Genomic DNA, 8,035 nt, shown 5'->3' on the forward strand with positions numbered 1-8,035 from the left:
GCAGACCCGCGGCGCCAGGACGTGATTCTCCGTGGATCGCAGAATCGCCGGCAGCTGTGCACGTGCGGTCAATGCGGCGCCGGTCGGGGGCTGTTGAAAGAGGCCCCCATAGCGGTTCTCCGCGATCGACCAGCCGAGTTCCGCCAGCGTGCTTCCAACCTGGTTCCACCTGGCGGGAGCTCGGACCCGCGGCCGCGCTGGCCGTACTGGTGGGGGGCAGGGGGATCAGACTCCGGGGGGGCCTCTACGATGGACAGGCCCGCAATCGGGGACTGTCAATCAGCAGGCGCGCGCGATCCAGGGGGAGCCTATCTTCATCTACGCTGGCCCGCTGTGTGGCTCCGCCATGTTGCGCGGGAGGCCAGCACAAAAATGGCCGCCGCGCGCATGCACGGACCCACAGCCAGAAGTGCAGGGCCCCGTGTCAGCAGCAGGAGCTGCACGGCGCACGCCAGGCCCTGCTATCCCTCTTAAAACCGGAGAATCACTCCGGACTTTTTGAAAAAAGTCTGGAGTGATTCCCGCCCATTTTCCGGCGGGCGTGTGGACATAGCCCCATTTTCAGAGAATCTCGGCCATGGAGTCTTCCATTCACCGCCCGTGGTGGTTCCCCAGCTCTTGGCTTCTGCCTCAGACACCTGTGCACTTTATCCATCTCAGGGGCCTTGTCCAGCACCCCCTCCGCCACCATCCCTGCCAACATCCTCACGATGCACCACATAGCACTCGTGCCTTCCACTCCTTCAGGCAGGCCGACGATGTACGGGTTCTGCCTTCTCTAACTATTCTCTTGCTCTTCCACCTTCGATCTCAGTGTCTTGCAAAAGTCTCCTAATAGCCCCACCTCTGCTTCCAATGCCACCACCCAATCGCTGTGGTCCAACATAGCCCTTTCCATCTCTCGGATCTGTGACCCCTGTGCCTCCGAGCACTTTCCATCGAGCCCTTCAGGAGTGCCACAGCCCCTACGATGGCCTTCAGTCTGTCCTCCTTTCTCTCTTTCCTTTGCTGACAGAACTGTTCCAACTTGCACTGGCCCTTCCCCATTTGCCATCTTGCCAATAGCTGTTGTGACACAGATCTCTTCCAACTCCTTGGCTAGGTCTTTCACCTTGTTCTGCTAGGTTTGGTAACCAGCAGACATGCCACACATGGGGAGGCGGGGGGGAGGGGGGGGCAAGAACTTATCCTCCACCCTTCAGCTACACTTTTCTGTCAAAGTTACTCCCATTTTTGGGTAAAAAGAGATATTTTATATGCCTTTAAGTAGGTGCTGCCCTGTACGTGACCACTTACACCATGGCTGCCACCGGAAGTCTCAGCCCTTGAGATATTTGTGACCATTGGCTCATAGAAGAGTTTGGCCTTGTGGACCTGGCTGCAAACTGTAACTTCACGGCTTTAGTAGGGGCAGTCTAGCACAGCTGGTATTCTTGCACCAATGAAGATGGTCCAATGATGTGCAGATTGGGTAGATTGGCCATGCTAAAATTGCTCCTTCGTGTCCAGAGATGTGCAGGTTAATTGGGGTTAGAGGGATAGGGTGGGGGGGAGTGGGCCTAGTTAGAGTGCTCTTTCAGAAGGTTAGTGCAGAGTCGATGGGCCGAATGGCCTTCTTCTGCACTGTCAGGATTCTATAGATTCTATGGAAGGCATTGGTTGAATGTGTGGCAAAGAAGCTGATGTGCTATTCTCCTGATAGATGGAACCATTTCCACTGAGTGACAGCCACGCCCACAGGCCAGTAAGGTATCACCACCAATGATCTGAGGGAGAACAGACTGTATGAGATGAAATTCGTTTTTGAAAGTCACATATACATGTTCCAGCAGCTTTCAAATACAGCAGAGACTGAGCAGTCCGGAGCCTGAATAACGCCAATCTGTGTTGCAGGAGCTGGTGACACACATTCTGTGCACAGGTCTTAGCTTCAATACCCCAAGAGGTGATTACATACTCCTAGCAATCTGCAGACTGCAAAAGGCACAGGCCTGAACACTCTACACGCTGGAATTATACTCACTTATACTCTCAGAAATTAGCATTTTACACAAATACCAAATATCAAAGTGACCCTGAGTTCCCAATCCCTATCATGAAACATTACATTATTTTCACAAGTGAGGAATTTTAGAAAGCACCTCTTCTTTGTTGATGTTATAGGCTCTCAAAAGCCAAGCATTTTGCACATCGCACAATGGAGCTCATTGTAGAAGCCGTGGAACATTAGCAACAGGAGTAGACCATTTAGCCCCTTGAGCTTTCTCTGCTATTCAATTAGATCATGGCTGATCTGCACCTCATCTCCATTTACCTGCCTCTGCTCCATATCCCTTGATACCTTCACCTAACAAATATCTATCTTTCTGAATCTTGAAAGCTCTTGGAGTGAATGTTTCATAACAGAATTGCCACAACACTGCTTTTACATTCAACACAGCTGTTCTTCTCAAATTGATGCCCGTTGCTGCTTTCACACTTTAACTGATAGCACAGTGGCTGTTTTGTTTAATGTTGGAATATATTTTTTGCAGAAAAATAAATATTTGAGTCCCATGCACTTTCCCTTGGTAAAGATGCCACAGTACACAAGTGCGATTAAAAATACATACACTGTTGGCAATTGCTGTCAGCTTCAATGAGTAATGACCTTATTTAACATGTACAAGTGAACAGGAACAGACCCCAGAGAGGTGAACATCACTGAAAAAGGGTGTGCACTTTGTGGCTGATGCATTTCCCCTCCTGGATCATTTTGATTCTACTGTCAGACTGTTAGCTACCAGGGTTAGACTTAGGGACTTATGACTTGGAACCTTCAGGTTAGAAAATAGGTAAAAGAAAGTTTTTTTTTGTAAAAGTAAATGCGATTGTTAACGGTATAGAAAATATTATTCAGAACATTCTTTTATTTAATTTAGAATCACAGTAACAAGGAAGTGCTGATCGAAGTGGAGGCTAGTGTTTTAGAAGAGGCTAGTATTTTATTTTATTTTAGTATTTTATCGAAGTAGAGGCTAGTATTTTAGGACTGATTTTCAGAATTTATTTTGTATTCTTTTAAAGAGATGTGGGTGTTACTAGCGAGACCAACATTTTTATTGCCCATCCCTAATTGCCTTTGAGAAGGTGGTGGTGAGCCACATTCATGAACCACTGCAGTCTATGTGATGTTGGTACACCCATAGTGCTGTCAGGGAGGAAGTTCCAGCATTTTGACCCAGCAATAATGAAGGAACGGCAATATATTTGCAAGGGAGGATGGTGTGTGGCTTGGAGGGGAGCCTCCAGATGGTGGGGTTACCATGCATCTGCTGCCTTTGTCCTTCTACATGGTACAAGTTGCGGTGTTGGAAGGGGCTGTCGAAGGAATCTTGGTGAGTTTCTGCAGTGCATTTCATAGATGGTGCACACTGCTGTTACTAGGGGGCACTGGTGGAAGCAGTGGATATTGAAGGTGGTGGATGGGGTGCTAATCACATGGGCTACTTTGTCATATATGGTGTCAAGCTTCTTGAGTGTTGATAGAGCTGCACTCATCCAGGAAAATGGAGAGTGTTCCATCACATTCCTGACTTGTGCCTTGTAGATGACAGAAAGGCTTTAGGGAGCCAAGAGGGGAGTTACTTTGTGCAGAATACCCAGCCTCTGACCTGCTCTTGTAGCCACAGTATTTCTATGGCTAGTCCTGTTCAGTTTCTGGTCAATATCAGGCCCAAGGATGTTCATTCTTCTTCACACAGAGTGATCAACATGTACAATAAACTTGGATTGTGTAAATGAAAGAGAAAATGCTGGAAAATCTCAGCAGGTCTGGCAGCATCTGTAGGGAGAGAAAAGAGCTAACGTTTCGAGTCTGGATGACCCTTTGTCAAAGCTGGGATTGTGTAGTGGAAGCAGGAACCCTGGAACCATAAAGGAAACAGTTGGATGCTACAAATCAGGTGTAATTAGGATCTTGCTGCACGGATGAATCAAAGTGGATCAAATGGCCTTTTTCTTCATCCATAATAATCTCATGATCATGTGACCCTTCATTGGTGCAGATAGTGCTTCAAGTTCTAGATCTGGAAAGTGATCTGGAGATTGGGCTCTTGAAAGTTCGTAAACCTTAGATCCAACTTTCAAATCTGGGATCAGTTGACTAATTACCCTTAAGCTTCAAGCCAAGACTGAACACCCAGAAAGGCCTCATACAACCATTATATTTCTTCTCGTGCCTGACGTGATATATGCCTGTGGGTTGCCGGGATATTGAGAGTCCTACCCATGGCCGTATCCACTCGGATAGCGTGAATCTAAATCACACTAGAATAGATTAAGTTCCTCAATTCAGAAGAATGCATGGAAGATCATAGTCAAAGTTACAACATGTTGCATCTAACTCTTGGCTTAATTTGTGACAAATCCAGAATGGCAGGAAGACCATTAGTTTCCATCCACTGTAATTCTGTGCATTAAAAGTAATTGCTGAAAAATGCAAAGATCAAGTAAAGAGATGGGATTTTGTGTTGAAGGTGTCGGGCAAATGGCATCAAACCACACAATGTTTGAGAAGTAGGTTGTGTGTGTGATGAGGGCGGGGGATGGTGAAGCTGGACAATCCTGAAATGGGGCAAGGTCGGAAAATCCCGATCATTGTCAGCCAAACATTTTGCTCCGATCTGGATCTTCCATTGCCCCTGCCTCTTATCACCCACCAATTTTAAAATTATCATAAAATTTACCTGGTGCCTCTTCACATCAAAACATTGCACAGTTTACAATATGAATTGATTTGGAATTACAGTACTATTGCTGTATACATACCGAGCAATGTCCTCTACCTCAAGCAAGAGTGAAAATTGATGAGCAATAAATTGGTTCTAAAGTGTTATTTGGTTGAAGGGGAAACGTTGAACAGAAAATCAGAAAAAAACTTCTTACGATTTGTTTGAATAGTGTCATGGACTCTAACCAGCCAGACTGGAGCCTGAAGTTAATATTTCCTTTGTGGGACAACATCTCTGACGATGCAGCACTTCATTAGCAGTGGGATGCTGTGCTATCCTATAGGAGGTCAAACCCTTGGGATGCGAATGATGGCTATGGTTTTCTAATTCAGAAGGACGGGTGACGCCCAGCTATCCCACACATTTAGGTAGGTTAAAGGAATGGTCCACAATAAAACTACATTGTCATTTCAACCGTGGCTGATTCGTAGCTTTTTTGTTCCTGGGTGATGAAGATTAGAGGTTCAAGACCCACTCCATGGACACCATAGTTCATAACCTAGAGTGACACTTCAGTGTAGGACTGAGGGAGTTTTCATTTTCAGAGCTTCCTTTCAGATGTAATGTTAAAACAAAGCTTCAGCTGCCCTGCCTAGTGAATGGCACCACTTCAAAGAATAGAAGTGGGGCGATATTCTCCAACCCTCCTGCCGGGTCAGAAAATCGCCGAGGGGCAGCGTAAATCCCATCCTGCCACCCCGACGCCGCCTGCGATATTCTCCGGCCCACCAAAAATCCCGTTGACGTGAATCACGACGCACACCTCACAGAATGGTGAGGAACGGCGCGACGCAATGGGCCCCGGGCCCACCCCAATTCTCCGGACCGGATGGGCTGAAATCCCGCCGACATGGCTACGGGTCACGGCGGTGTAAATCAAACCACCTATTTAATGGCGTCAACCAGTCGTGCTGGTTGACGCTGACCAGCGTGGAGGTAGAGGTCGGCGCGGGGCAGCCGGAGAGGGAACGGCACGGCCGCAGTTGGTGGGGGGTGTCGCAGGAGCCGTTGGAGTTTGAATGGCGGGGGGGAGGGGCTGGGGAGGGGAGGGAGGTGCTCGAGAGGGATGAAGGGCTGGGGACGGGGGCTAAGGGGGTCAGGGGGAGGTGGTGAGGGGGAGGGGGAAGGGGCGGAGAGAGGGGGAAGGTGGGGAGGGGCAGAGAAGGGGGAGGGGAAGGCCTGAGGTGCAGCGGGGAGGGGTAGAGAGGCTGGGGATGGGGGGAGGGGCTGGGGAGGGTGCGTGCTGGGGGAGGAGGGGGGGGGTTGAGGAGGGTGCGAGCCGAGGAGGAGGGGGGGGGGGGGGGGGTTGGGGTGGGTGCGTGCCGGGGAGGAGAGGGGTGGGGGGGAGGGGGTGTTGGGAGGGTGCGAGCCGGCGGAGGGGGGTGCTGTTCGCCTGGCCAGGTGCCAGCTGGCAACAGTCGCAACCATGCAGCCCATGGCTGCGGGGGGTGGTATGGGAAATGATGACATGTTGTCTATCTCCCCCCACCCCCACCCCCCCACCCCCTGCAGGCCATTATGTTTGGTCATCACCCAGCGATGTTGACCACCTTGGCGGGAGCCGCACTTCTACATGTTGCCCTGGGGGAGCTGGAGCAGGAGTGTACCAGGCTGCCATAGAGGAACATGCCGCAGGGAGGCAGGTGGCAGTCGCCCAGGCTGGAGGGTCACCTGCCCAACAGGATGAGGAGGAGGAGAAGGAGGAGGTGGTGGTGGTGCCATGGCAACAGAGACGCCCGATGAGGCCCCGTGTGTACTGGCCCTACTCGTTGTACCAGGACCTCACGGACCAGGCATGCAGGAGGAAACTCCGGATGAGCCGGGAAACCATCGCCCATATCTGCCACCTGATGGCACACCTGTCACCGCATGGCATTGGGGGTGGACACCCCTCTCCCCGTGGCTGTCAAGGTTACGGTGGCCCTGAACTTTTATGCCACGGGGTCATTCCAGGCGCCGAGTGGGGGCCTGTCCGGCATCTCGCAGACATCGGTGCACCGGTGCATCCGGGCAATGACAGACGCCCTATATGCCACTACAGATCACTACATCCAGTTCCCTGTGGACCAGGCCAGCCAGAATGCCCGGGCAGCGGGCTTATCTGCCGTGGCCAGGATGCCAATGCTCCAGGGGGCGATCGGTGGGATGCACGTCGCCGTGCGGCCACCTCCAGATAACAGGGCCGTGTTCACCAATAGGAAGGGGACCTATTCCATGAACGTGCAGGTGGTCTGTGATCCCGCACGTCTGTGCACGGTACCCGGGCAGTGTACATGACTCATTCATATAAGCGCAATCTTTCATCCCCACCACGTTTGAGGAACGCACCCCCCCGGCTGAGGGCCTGGTTGCTGGGCGACAGGGGTTACCCATTGCGGTAGTGGCTGGTGACACCTATACGGAGACCACAGACTGACGCAGAGAACGGCTACAACGATGCTCATGCAGCGACCAGGGGTGTGATAGAGAGATGCTTTGGGCTTCTGAAGATGTGCTTCTTGGGCAGGATTCTCTGAACCCCGCCGGGTCGGAGAATCGCCGGGGGGGCGGCATGAATCTTGCCCCCGCCGGCTGCTGAATTCTCCGGCGCCGGAGATTTGGCGGGGGCGCGAATCACGCCGCGCCAGTCGGCGACCGCTGGCAGCCGCCCCCCTGACGATTCTCCGGCCCACGATGGGCTGAGTGACCGCCCATTTTTTTTTGCCGGTCCTGCCGGTGTAAATTAGAGTAGGTCCTTACCGGCAGGACCTGGCCTCGCGGGCGGCCTCCAGGGTTCTCAGGGGGGGCGCGGGGGGAATCTGGCCCCGGGAGTTGCCCCCACGGTAACCTGACCCGTGATCGGGGCCCATCAATCCGCGAGTGGGCCTGTGCCGTGGGGGCACTCTATTCTTCCGCACCGGCAGCTGTAGCGGTCTGCCATGGCCAGTGCGGGTACAAAGCCCTCTGTGCATGCGCTGGGTTGATTCCAGCATATGCTGGCACTTCCGCGCATGTGCCAACTCGCGCTGGCCAGCGAGGTCCTTCGGCGCCGGTTTGCGTGGCGCCAAGCCCCTTCCCCGCCGGCCGGTGTGGCGCAAACCACTCTGGTGCCGGCCTAGCCCCTGAAAGGATTCCGCACCTTTGGGGAGGCCCGACGCCGGAGTGGTTCACGCCACTCCAGCCGCCGGAGTTTCCCTCCCCGCCGTTTAAGGCAGAATCCCATCCCAGGTGCCTGGACCGCTCTGGAGGGGCCCTCCAGTACCCGACAGATAGGATTGGCTGCA

The sequence above is a fragment of the Scyliorhinus canicula genome, chromosome 5 (genome assembly GCF_902713615.1).
Source record: "Scyliorhinus canicula chromosome 5, sScyCan1.1, whole genome shotgun sequence".
Lineage (NCBI taxonomy): Eukaryota > Metazoa > Chordata > Chondrichthyes > Carcharhiniformes > Scyliorhinidae > Scyliorhinus > Scyliorhinus canicula.